Source organism: Lepidochelys kempii, chromosome 5 (assembly GCF_965140265.1).
Source record: "Lepidochelys kempii isolate rLepKem1 chromosome 5, rLepKem1.hap2, whole genome shotgun sequence".
In the NCBI taxonomy this organism is placed as follows: domain Eukaryota; kingdom Metazoa; phylum Chordata; order Testudines; family Cheloniidae; genus Lepidochelys; species Lepidochelys kempii.
In genome coordinates, this window is record NC_133260.1 from 47,157,166 (window position 1) to 47,170,616 (window position 13,451).

Below are 13,451 nucleotides of genomic sequence, written 5' to 3' on the forward strand. Positions count from 1 at the left end.
AAGCTATGTGCCTGGTAAAGGAGAATGTGTCTCTGGCTCTTCTTTGTCTGTGGAGCAGACAGAAGGTACCTTTCGGCCTGTGATGGTTGAAAATAGTGTAGTTGTCTCAGAGTTGGTTCTGAATTCAACTAAAGCCCAGGAAGGGAATGGTCCTAAGTTTGTGTCTGCTAGGGAGAATGGCACTGTAACTAGGTTTCATCCAGTTAATGTCTACGCAAAATCCCAAAGACCAGACAATTCTGGTGCTTGTATTTTGCTTGTTGCTAGTGTGTTGTTGGAAAAGGGTGTAGCAACTCTGTCTGATCAGGGTGATATCCTAGCCAGGGCACAAGGAGAGCATAAAGGTGATTTAATTGTGTTGCCTACTGACAGTCTGACAACTTGTAGCAAGAAGGAAAAGATTCCTAAACTTGTGTGTGGCAAAGGGAAGGAGAATGCTTCTAACCTTTTACCTAGTAAGTTTATAAGTTTGCCTAAAAGGGGATTGTGTAGGAATCCGCCTGATGGGCCAGAGGTGATCCTGGATGTAAGTGAGACCGAGAAAGAGTCTGTTTTTGCTCAGGAAAGTGTTCCTTTAGCACAAGCCCTAGGTGAAGAGGATAAGGGCAAAATTTCTGTGAAGGGTGAATTGTTGCATAGAAAAGCCCCTTGGGAAAGGAATCCTCATGGTAGTCTTTGCAAGCAGTTTACTGCAACTGAAGGGAGTGAAAGTGATTTAATCATAGAATATCAGGATTGGAAGGGACCTCAGGAGGTCATCTAGTCCAACCCCCTGCTCAAAGCAGGACCAATCCCCAATTAAATCATCCCAGCCAGGGCTTTGTCAAGCCAGACCTTAAAAACCTCAAAGGAAGGAGATTCAACCACCTCCCTAGGTAACGCAGTCCAGTGCTTCACCACCCTCCTAATGAAAAAGTTTTTCCTAATATCCAACCTAAACCTCCCCCACTGCAACTTGAGACCATTACTCCTTGTTCTGTCATTTGCTGCCACTGAGAACAGTCTAGATCCATCCTCTTTGAAACCCCCTTTCAGGTAGTTGAAAGCAGCTATCAAAATCCCCCCTCATTCTTCTCTTCTGCAGACTAAACAATCCCAGTTCCCTCAGCCTCTCCTCATAAGGCATGTGTTCCAGTCCCCTAATCATTTTTGTTGCCCTCCGCTGGATGTTTTCCAATTTTTCCACATCCTTCTTGTAGTGTGGGGTCCAAAACTGGATATAGTACTCCAGATAAGGCCTCACCAATGTTGAATAGAGGGGAATGACCACATCCCTCGATCTGCTGGCAACGGCCCTACTTATACAGCCCAAAATGCCATTAGCCTTCTTGGCAACAAGGGCACACTGTTGACTCAATCAAGAAAGTTTCAGTTCCTAACTGCCAGAAATTTTCTTTTGTGAATGGATCCACTGACTTTCCTTTTGAAAGATCCAGTGTGGATAGCTTTGAGAAGGTCTCAGATGGAGTGAAAGCTGTTAAGAAATTTGAACAGCCCTATAACCAACTTCATGTTCCCCAAAGACAATGAAAATAGAAGTTTCAAACACATTACTGGCATGAAATCCCCAATGGTGACAAAACTGAGAGGCCATGGCTTATGTACTCAAAAAGCCAGAATACTGCATACTGTTTTTGTTGTGAACTCTTCCGGTCTAATGTTCCAGCCACATTGGATTCTACAGGAACAAAGTACTGGAAAAATCTGACTAGAAATCTGGCATGCCATGAGAAGGCAGCAAATCACCAGAGAGCATTACATAGGTGGAAAGAGCTTGAGATGAGACTAAAGTTAAAGACCACCATAGATGATCAGCATCAAGAGAAGATTGCATCAGAGTCTCTGTAGTGGCAAATTTCAGAGTAGCAGCCGTGGTAGTCTGTATTCGCAAAAAGAAAAGGAATACTAGTGGCATCTTAGAGACTAACTGATCCGATGAAGTGAGCTGTAGCTCACGAAAGCTTATGCTCAAATAATTTGGTTAGTCTCTAAGGTGCCACTAGTACTCCTTTTCTTTGTACTGGCAAAATATTCTGAAAAGGCTCATTGCCATTGTGAGAATGCTTGCTACCTAAAACCTAGCACTGCGTGGCACTTCAGATAAGCTGTATGTACCAAACAATGGAAACTTCCTTAAAATTGTGGAGCTGATGGCTGAGTTCGATGCTGTGCTCCAGGAGCCTCTAAGAAGAGTCACCACCCAAGAAATAATGAGGAGTCCTTGTGGCACCTTAGAGAATAAAATTTATTTGCCCCACCCCACACAAAAATAAGCAGGGATAAGCATAAAAAGTGGGAGCTGGTAGGGTGACCATACTTCCCATTTTGGCCAGGACAGTCCCTTTTTTAAGCCCTGTCCCAGCATCCCGACTCTTTGGCAAAAAAAAAGCCAGGTGCTGAGGAATGTGTGAGGGGGCAAGCAGCGATGCCAGCCCCGGGCCAGGGATGGGGAAAGAGGCAGGGGACAGACAGGGTTTGGGCAAGCAGCAACTCCAGCAAGCCCTAGCCTTGTGGAAGGGGCAGGCAGGGCTTGCGCGAGCAGCAACTGCCAGCCCCAGCCCCGCCTGCGCTGGGGGCAGACAGGACTCAGGCAAGCAGCTTGGGCCAGCCCCATGCTGGGAGAGGGGCTCTAGCTAGACAGCCCCACGTGGTGTCCCGTTTTCCCTTTGGGAAATATGGTCACCCTAGGAGTTGGACAAGTGCAAACAAGACTTGCCAGAGGGAAAAAGCACACAAGAGAGAGAGGGAAAACCCCCCTCAAAACTGGGAAGAAAAGAGAAGAAAGAAAAAGGGTTATCTATAAAGGAAGAGAGGCATAAAAAGGACACAAGAAATTGTCCACATTTGACAAAAAAATCTCAATTTTTCAGCTCTTCATCTCTACCCAGTTTGTGGTCTGTAGGTTTGAAGGAAAGGACTGCATATCATAAGCTTGATTCAGCGGGTAGATCGTTGTGTGGTAATGATTGTCCGGATATCCTTGTTTCTGTCTACTGCAGGTTTTTACACCGTATCCATCACTCTACTCTCTGAGCCCTTTTTTTTTTTTTTAAATCAATTCAAAACAGGTCAGTATTTAACTTTTCTCTAGTTCCTCTCAGGAATCTTACTATTGTACTGTGAGCAATTATAGTTCTACACTGTCGTACACGTCATTAGCAGACCTCTCCCAACTCCCGCTGCTGCTATTAAAATTAGAAGACGTATTGGCAGCAGGCTCTTTCACCATTCATCTGCTCCTTGACTCCACTGTCACCAGGTCCAGAAATTGGGAGGGCTAAAGGTGAAAAGTGCCAAGATTAGATCCAAAGACCTCTGCTCTCCTTTGTATGCACTGCAAAACCTGAACTTGGGGATTGCTTGGATCTGGGGGGGTCTCTGGTCTGATCCCAGCACCTTTTCTTAACAAAGACTTTAGAATACCACTAACTTGAGTGAGTATAGGGGCAGAAAGGAGTATGGATACTCAGCATTTATCAACCTCTGGTTTCCTGAGCAACAGAACTTTATCTGGGTCACTTTCAATCACTTAACTTTGTGAATAAAATTTCTTTCAAGTTACCTTGACAAAGTGAGAGGAACTACCATTGACATGTTTGAAGCTGAAACACTAAATAATTGTTGAGGTAGCAATGGTTTTGAAAAGTATAATATTTTGTGGGACTATATATTTCATGCTACAATAAATTAAAATTTTCCAAAAATAAAATTCACCTCTCAGGTGAAATGAAACATGAGAAATTTCAGCCTCCAAGGATGTTTTGAGAAAGTTACAAAGGAATGAAAAGAATAGCTTTTTCAACCTGTACTTACGGGTGTTACAAGAATGCATCAATACACACATTGCTCAATCAGCTGCATTGGCCCTCATAAAATGCAGATGCCAGGCTCAGCTGTCTTCTTCCTGTAACTTTAGTTTAGAGAGAGGACAAAGCTGCTAAGGTGCAGAATTCATTTACTTAAAAAGACAAACAAAAGATTTACTATCCAAGGAAGATAGGTATTATCACTGTGTGCATTACATAAAATAATATTTAAATTACATGAAAATTCAATGCATCCGATGAAGTGAGCTGTAGCTCACGAAAGCTTATGCTCAAATAAATTGGTTAGTCTCTAAGGTGCCACAAGTACTCCTTTTCTTTTTGCGAATACAGACTAACACGGCTGTTACTCTGAAATGTGACCTTTGGAATCCTGGCAAAATGCCAATGCAGCTCTTTGTTTCACACAGTCACAGGCCATTCCTGTTCTATTTATATTGTTTGCACAGTCCTTGTAGCCATGTTGGTCTCAGGATATTAGATACAAGGTGGGTGAGGTAATTTTATTGAACGAACTTCTGCTGATGAAAGGGACATGCCTTTGAGCTTAAAAGCTTGTCTCTTTCACCAACAGAAGCTGGTCCAATAAAACAGCAGTTTAGGGCCACAGGGTTCCACGGCTGAAGCCTGGCATCCCAAGCCACGGCATCTCCAGCCCCAGCATCCCCACTGGGCTGAAATGGGGAGTGGAGCCACAGGGCTGAAGCCTAGAGCCCTGACACTCCCCGTGGGACTAAAGCCCCAGTGCCCCCACAGAGCTGAAGCCCCAGCCCCCGTGCCTCCATGGGTCTAAAGCCCTGAGCTCTGGAGCCTTCTGCAGGGCTGAAGCTTGGAGCCACGGATCTAAAGCCTGGTGCCCCAGTGCCTCCTGTGGGGCTGAAGCCCCAAGACCCCCTCCTCCACCAAGAGCAGCATGCCCCAAGGGGCAGAATCCCTGAGCCCCCAGCATCCTGCAGGGATATAGCCCTGAGCCTCCCTGCTCTGTCCTAGTGCCTAAAGCCAAGAGATTTGGGCCCACCCACCTGGGTCCTGGTGTTTTTATAACATGTTGCGGGGGGGGGGGGGGGGAGAGGGGGAGGAAGGCACTCAGAAAGAAAAAAGTTGAGAACCCCTGCAATTAAAGATTACCTCACCCATCTTATCTCTCTTATGTATGTTGCTCATTCTAGCAGAGGAAACAGGAAATGAGCAGTTGAGTGTTTCAGGGAGATAATGGCTATCTCACATTTTGCTCATCACACTTTAGACTATATGCCATTTCCCCATTTTTGAAAAATTACAATTTTACATTTTTTTTAAAAGCCTGCAGTTCCCCTTTAAGCCACAGTTTACAAATAGCTATTTTTAGTAAAACTACAATGTTGCAAGTACACCAGACTTCAGTAATAAACAAGAGGTCACCCCTACCATTTCCGTTTAGGCAACTTGTATTGTCTGAAAGCATTAGAACACTATCAAATGCTTTGAGAAGTGCTTACATTCCTTACCATCCAACGGGCTGCAGTTTCCCCCTCCCACAGCTGTGTACTGCCTGCCCATCAGTTAAGGGAATGAGAGCTTCTGCTCATGTTACAGCCTGGTGACAGCACTGTAAATCAGTTTTTGCACATATTATGGCTCTTCTCACCACAAAAAAAAAAAGAAAAAAAAAAAGAGAGAGACAGAGAGGGAGAGAACAAACCCACAGCTTTTCAGTTATTAAGAATCAAGGAAATCTCCCCCAACTTTTCTTTGAAAGAGACTTAAAGGGTTCCCAGCCAATTGGAGCTGCAGGGGCGGTGTTTGCAGGCGTGGGCAGCACATGGAGACACGCTGTCCACCTACCCACAGGGGTGTGCAGAGACCAGCCAGCTGGGAGCCACCTGTGGGAAGCCACCTGTGGGAAGCGCCTCCCAGCCGGAGCCTGCACCTTGCACCCCCTCCTGCACCCCAAACCCCTGCCCCAGGTCAGAATCCCTTCCTGCACCCAAACTCCCTCCCAGACTCCTCACCCCCTCCTGCACCCCAACCCCCTATCCCAGGTCAGAATCCCCTCCTACACCATACTCCCTCCCAGACCCTACACCCCTCACCCTCTCCTGCTCCCCAACAGTCTGCCCCAGCCTGGAGCCCCCTCTTGCACCCAAACTCCCTCCCTGAAATAAAACTAATATAACAGCTGTTCTAAGGTAAGAAGTAGGCTATTTTGAATTAACTATATTCTATATGGTTTAAGACTGAAATGTAACCACAGAATGGCTTTACGTTAATTAAAAGGCAAGTTTAGTATAATGTTAATAGCCTCGATGCCATAATTGTGATAATTTTGTTTTAAATTAGGAAAAAGTCTTGTATACAGGGGCCCCACAAAATCTAATAGCCCCGTGCCCATAGGAGAGTTAATCCAGCCCTGTCTGTACACAGGCTTTGTCTCCAGTACAAAATTTTGCTTAGCTCTGTCAGCTAAGAGTGTGGAAAAAAATCACTTTACCTAGCCAACATAATTATGCGAGCAAAACCCTCAGTGTGGAAAAAAGTGCATAATTTCATTTGGGGAAGTGGTATAGTTATGATGGCTGAACTAGTCAGTTTATGCAGCATCTCCAGTAGAAGGCACTGCCAGGATAGCTATATTGGTATAAGTTTCAGAATAGCAGCCGTGTTAGTCTGTATCCGCAAAAAGAAAAGGAGTACTTGTGGCACCTTAGAGACTAACACATTTATTTGAGCATAAACTTTTGTGAGCTACAACTCACTTCATTGGATGCATGCCAGAGAAAATACAGTGGGGAGATTTTATATACACAGAGAACATGAAACAATGGGTGTTACCATACACACTGTAACAAGAGTGATCAGGTAAGGTGAGCTATTACCAGCAGGAGAAAAAAACCTTTTGTAGTGATAATCAAGGTGGGCCATTTCTCCATGTTTATTTCCCCCCACCATACTGTTCCTCACACGTTCTTGTCAACTGCTGGAAATTATATTTGTGGGGTAAATTTGTACAGCAATACCAATCAAACAGGTATGCTAGAAGCTACTAGCCCTTCCCTGGCCCCCAACAACCCTGGTATTTTCCACATTCAAGCCAGCTCCCAAAGGCAACCTCCCACCAGCAAATTTACTGCTGATGGAACCTGGCATAAATACTGGGTTTAGCTATTGCAAAGATATATCCTGGCTGCTGCAAGGTAGACAAAGCAACTTCACAGCTCTCATTTGCCAGGGAATATTATAGCTCATCTCTTCATAATGCCAGTTTTGCTCACATTTCCTTTCCTGCTCTCCCCTTGCTTGGCCACAACTATATGGCCTTCTACCACAGAAGGTTTTTGCATAAGGAAAATTTTAAGTGTAATTGAACAAAAGATTAATTAAACTGGCACCATGGCCTACAGAGAAGGTGATTATTTCAGCTCTTCCATGGACTTGCGATTAGAGCTGGTCAGGGATTTAACAAAACTTTTGTTGGAAAATGTTGATTTGTCAAAGCAGAAACTTTTCACAAAAATGTGTCAAGTTTCAATGAAATTTTTATCAGGGGGGGTCTAGGGGTATGTCTACACAATGCTTAAAAACCCACAGCACCAAGTCTCAGAACCCAGGTCAGCTGACTCAGGCTAAAAACTTCAGTGTAGACATTGGGGCTCAGGTGCCCATCCCCCTCACAGAGTCTCAGAGCCCATGCTCCTTCCCAAGCGCCAATGTCTACACTACAATTTTATAATCCTGCATCTCGAGCCCTGCAAGCCTGAATCAGCTGATCCGGGCCAGCTGCTGCCATGCCATGGGTCTGTTATCACAGCATAAGAACATAAGAACGGCCATACTGGGTCAGACCAAAAGTCCATCTAGCCCAGTATCCTGTCTTCTGACAGTGGCCGATGCCAGGTGCCCCAGAGGGAAGGAACAGGACAGGTGATCCATTCCTTGTCACACATCCCCAGCTTCTGGCAAACAGAAACTAGGGATACCATCTCTGCCATTCCTGGCTAACAGCCATTGATGGACCTATCCTCCATTAATTTATCTAGTTCTTTTTTGAACCCTGTCGCAGTCTTGGCCTTCACAACATCCTCTGACAAAGAGTTCCACAGATTGACTGTGCTGTGTGTGTAGAAATACTTTCTTTTGTTTGTTTTAAACCTGCTGCCTATTAATTTCATTTGGTGACCCCTAGTTCTTGTGTTATAAGGAGTAAATAACACTGCCTTATTTACTTTCTCCGCACCAGTCATGATTTTATTGACCTCAATCATATCTCCCCTTAGTCTTCTCTTTTCCAAGATGAAAAGTCCCAGTCTTATTAATCTCTCCTCATATGACAGCCGTTCCATACCCCTTAATCATTTTTGTTGCCCTTTTCTGAACCTTTTCCCAAGTCCAATATATCTTTTTTGAGATGGGGAGACCACATCCGCACACAGTATTCAAGATGTGGGTGTACCAGGGATTTATATAGAGGCAATATGATATTTTCTGTCTTATTATCTATCCCTTTCTTAATGATTCCCAACATTCTGTTCACTTTTTTGACTGCCACTGCATATTGAGTGGATGTTTTCAGAGAACTATCCACAATGACTCCAAGATCTCTTTCTTGCGTGGTAACAGCTAATTTAGACTCCATCATTTTGGATTATGTTTTCCAGTGTGCATTACTTTGCATTTATCAATATTGAATTTCATCAGCCATTTTGTTGCCCAGTCACCCAGTTTTGTGAGATTCTTTTGTAGCTCTTCGCAGTCTGCTTTGCACTTAACTATCTTGAATAGTTTAGCATCATCTGCAAATTTTGCCATCTCACTGTTTACCCCTTTTTCCAGATCATTTATGAATATATTGAATAGTACAAGTCCCAGTACAGACCCCTGGGGGACACCACTATTTACCTCTCTCCATTCTGAAAACTGACAATTTATTCCTACCCTTTTTTCCCTATCTTTTAACCAGCTACCGACCTTCCCTCTAATCCCATGACAGCTTACTTTGCTTAAGAGCCTTTGGTGAGGGACCTTGTCAAAAGCTTTTTGAAAATCTAAGTACATTATATCCACTGGATCCCCCTTGTCCACATGCTTATTACACCATCAAACAATTCTAGTAGATTGGTGAGGCATGATTTCCCTTTACAAAAATCATGTTGACTCTTTCCCAAGAAATTATGCTAATTGATGTGTCTGAAAATTCTGTTCTTTACCATAGTTTTAACCAGTTTGCCTAGTACTGAAGTAAGGCGTACTGCCTGTAATTGCCAGGATCACCTCTGGATCCCTTTTTAAAAATTGGCGTCACATTAGCTATCCTCCAGTCATTTGGCACAGAAGCGGATTTAAATGATAGGTTACAAACCACTAGTAGTTCTCAGAGTAGCAGCCGTGTTAGTCTGTATCCGCAAAAAGAAAAGGAGTACTTGTGGCACCTTAGAGACTAACAAATTTATTTGAGCATAGGCTTTCGTGAGCTACAGCTCACTTCAATTTCACATTTGAGTTCCTTCAGAACTCTTGGGTGATACCATCTGGTCCTGGTGACTTATTACTGTTTAGTTTATCAATTTGTTCCAAAACTTCCTCTGACACCTCAGTCATGACATAGATGTACCCTAAGATCCAGGATGGAATTTCTAGTCAAAAGGAGAGAGAGAGAGAGAGAGAGAGGCCCTACTTTATAATATCTAATAGGCCAGTGGTTACGTCACTCACAATGGATATGGGAGACATAGATTCAAGTCCCTGCTCTGTCTCATTCCGAGCAGGGAAAATAGGGAACACACAAGAGCTACCAGCTTCAACCACCTCTGTAACTGTCCGCTGGTGGCAGCTACTAACACATTCCAGGCAGCAAAACAATACCCTTGTTTTAGCTCCACCCATCCTCCCAAAGCAGTTTAAAAATGTTGACACCCCAGAAGAGGGAGAAAGAAGGAATGTCTTTATTAGAGTTATCCTCAGCATTGCCCCAATCTCCCTTCTATCCACACAGAAAAACCACTACCCCGGGCTTAAAGTGCTTTAGGGCCAGCAGGCACTGCTAAGAGTAAAGGCTTGAGCTCAGGTTTTGCTTCAGCCTGGGCTGGCAGCCTCCCTACTTCAGCCTGCATTCTCACTGTAATCAAAGCCTTGGTTGCTTTGATTCTAGCTGGGCTGCAGGTTCTTGTCTACCTCCTCCCTTCTTCCACACTGTACAGCCTTGTCTACACTTAAATGCTGCAGCTGTGCTGCTGTAGCACTTCAGCACAGCCGCTCAGCACAGCGAAGGGAGGGATTCTCCCATCAGCATAGTAATCCACCTCCCCAAGAGGCAATGCAAGGTCAAGGGAAGAATTGTTCCGTCAACCTAGTGCTGTCTATACTGGGGGTTAAGGTGGCTTAACTTCATTGCTCAGGAGTTGTGGTTTTTTCCCCCATACCTGAGTCAAATAGCTGAATCAACCTAACTTTTTAGTGTAGAACAGCCCTAAATCAGCTCCACTGGCTCAGCATTGTACTGTAACTCCACATTTGCCTGCTCTATTTCTACTGTGCTTCAACAGCACTTGACTAGAGATGCAGTCCAAGAGATCCTCCTCACCTGCTGCCAGTTGGCCAGAAGCTGACATTAGCCTTGATAAAGCTATGATATCAACAATACACATAATCTGAGGAAACGTACCCAAAACATGTTTATATTTAGTGGACAGGATGAATTATTCTCTGGTTTACAGACTGAGTTCGTTCGAGGACATTCTCATTAAAAATTATTGCTACCAAATGCTGCTTTCATCTTTAGCTCAATCTGCATTAGAAATGAGTAACTGCACTTGGAAGTTATTTACATAAAATATTGTTCTCATGACATTTCCAAACAGCAGCTCTATGCTACCCGAGAAAGTACTTTGACTCAGCTGACCCAGGGAATCCCTGTACAACCCTATGCAGTTTCTGTGCCCTCTGTGTATTCACATCAAGGAGTCCCTATCTGCATAATAGTTCACCAAAGGGTGGCATGAGGGATCTCTATCAAGAGCCACTAGCCCACTGCTCATCATAGTCATTGTGAAATGTATGTATTGATAACATTTAAAGAGCTATGTATCTATATTGAAATAATGCTCTTAGGGTCTTGGAGTTAAGACAGGTCACCAGGCAGTGACATACCGCAAATGTTCCTGTTAGGCAGGATGTAACTGAATTCCATCTCCCTGTCTGGCCATCTGTGTACTGTATGCCTATTAGCATACTGAGTCAGGTACAAATTGAGAGATTTCAAAATCTACATGAAGAAACAAACAGGAGGGAGGAAAGTCTATTTCTGAATAAACACAAAGGCTTGGTCTGGTAAATCTTGGGAGTGTGAAAAAACACTGAATCCTTCATCTTAAGAGGCAAACTGATAGCATGCATGTCTCATGAAAGAAGGGTCACAGCCTGTCTGGCTGTACAGCACTGCAGAGATTTTAGGATGAGCTGTACTGTACAAGACATGAAAGTACTTGGTAATTAAGTCTAGTATGCATGTTATGATTTGATATGTAACCGTTTGTTCCCAATACTTCTACTTTCTACTGAATGCGCTTTGCTAAATAAAAGACTTGTTTAGAATAAAATCATGTCTAATAAAATCATGTGAGTTAAGCAGAGCGGTGGGCTGAGGTGAAACTGGTATACTAGGGCAGTGTTTCTCAAATGCATGCCACAGCCTCTTGGGCTGTGATGGTGTGGGAGAGCAAAGCTCCTGGATACCCTGCCTTGGTGTTGGATGCTGGGGCTGCCAGCAGGAGTTGGGCCCTGCCCCCCCTCTGGAGACACAACCCTGCAGGAACGGGCAGCCAGTGAGTTCTCCACCTTTGCAGAGGTGGTGGGGCTCAGGCTTTGGCTCCACACACTCTCCCACAGCCATCCCATTGCCCCTAGCCCCCCTTTACCTCTCCCCCCTTCAGGGCTTAATGTGTCACCCCTACACTTTTAGGCCACCAAAATATTTGTCATGACAACCCCTGTGCTAGGGCATACTTCTTTGGAAGTAGTAGATTGGTGAAAGCTGTGCGTCCAGCGCACTAGGGGTTCGATACTCCAAAAAAACACACAGAGGGTCTAAGCAGGACTGTGCCAATCACTCACCTATAAAAGAAAAGGAGTACTTGTGGCACCTTAGAGACTAACCAATTTATTTGAGCATAAGCTTTTGTGAGCTACAGCTCACTTCATCGGATGCATACTCTATTCGCAAAAAGAAAAGGAGTACTTGTGGCACCTTAGAGACCAACCAATTTATTTGAGCATAAGCTTTTATGAGCTACAGCTCACTTCATCGGATGCATACCTGGCTGTTACTCTGTCACCTATAAAGTGACCATGAGGACTGCAAGGCCTAGAGGGCGGTGCTTGTAGCACCCATGGCCAATGAAGTTGGGGAGGTGACCCCCAGCAGGCACAGACAATGCTTCCTTACAGTAAACACAGGGGGTAGCGAGGTGCCTCACAACCCTGGGTACCCTCAGGAAGCATCGCAAGCACTGAATTCATTAGTGTGACCCAGTTTAATGCACCACTAAGAACCATGGGAAATTGTACCTGAAATTCATCCCAGCACACAGCACCATTATGGATGCAGTTCGGGGGTCTCACACGAAGTAGGGGTTCACACAGGGGATGCTCTATGCCCAGGCTAGATTAGCCAAGGATAACAAGGTAGGATGGAGATACACATCTAGCCCCTGACATAGGTGGAAAGGAGGAAACATCTAGAGCCTCTGTATATGAGGAATGAAGTGAAGTAGGAAATAGACTTGGGGAAAAGGGGCATAGAGTCTCTGGCATGGGGGGGGTGGGGGGGAGGAGGGTTGCAGGGATGCCCTGAAAGAAGGGGATGGGGAGGTGGCGGTGACAGTACAGAATGAAGAGATGCAAGAAGCTCTGCTGTGTGCAGTGAACTCAGCCTACATTATTAAACTGTTCAATGCCATAGCTTACAATATTGACTTTAGTGGCCACTCTATATTTGAGATTCCATTTTTTGCATGGAGCGTATAATGAAAGTTAACTTACTGGAAAGGCTCCTTTCCTGTCACATTTCCTACTGTAGACACAGCTTTAGAGAGCTCACACTTAACAATAGGGGCATGAATAATATCCCACTACTGTTTTAAATTATCATTTGAAACACTAAGTGACTAGGATTGCAGACCATAGTTGACCTTAAAAAACAAAACAAAACCTGAAGTGAGCATATATTGTAGAAGTCTCCGAATTGTGGGGCACAGCAGGGCTGGGCCAGCCCCTACAGGGGGAAGGGAGGGAGAGCCCCCCCATCCCTGACTGAGGCCCAGGCACTGCTCCGCACTCATCCTTGCTCGCATCCCTGTTCCCAGGGCCCCTGTCCACATCCCTCCCGGGAGCCAGGGATGAGAGGGAGGGCAACCTGAAAAAAGTTTGGGCACTACTGTTGTAGAACAGCACTAAACAAACAAGGAATCTATTTTGTTTTTGTTTCAGGGTTTCTCCACTGACCCGTATGGCTAGGCAGCTGGTTTGCTAAGACCACTTCCTGTCATGCTGAACAGAGGTATTTCTTTGTGCTCCCATTTTGTCTGTATCCCAAGGTTGTCCCATATGTAGACTGTAAACTCCTTCAGGCATCTTTTGTTCTGTTTGTACAGGGGC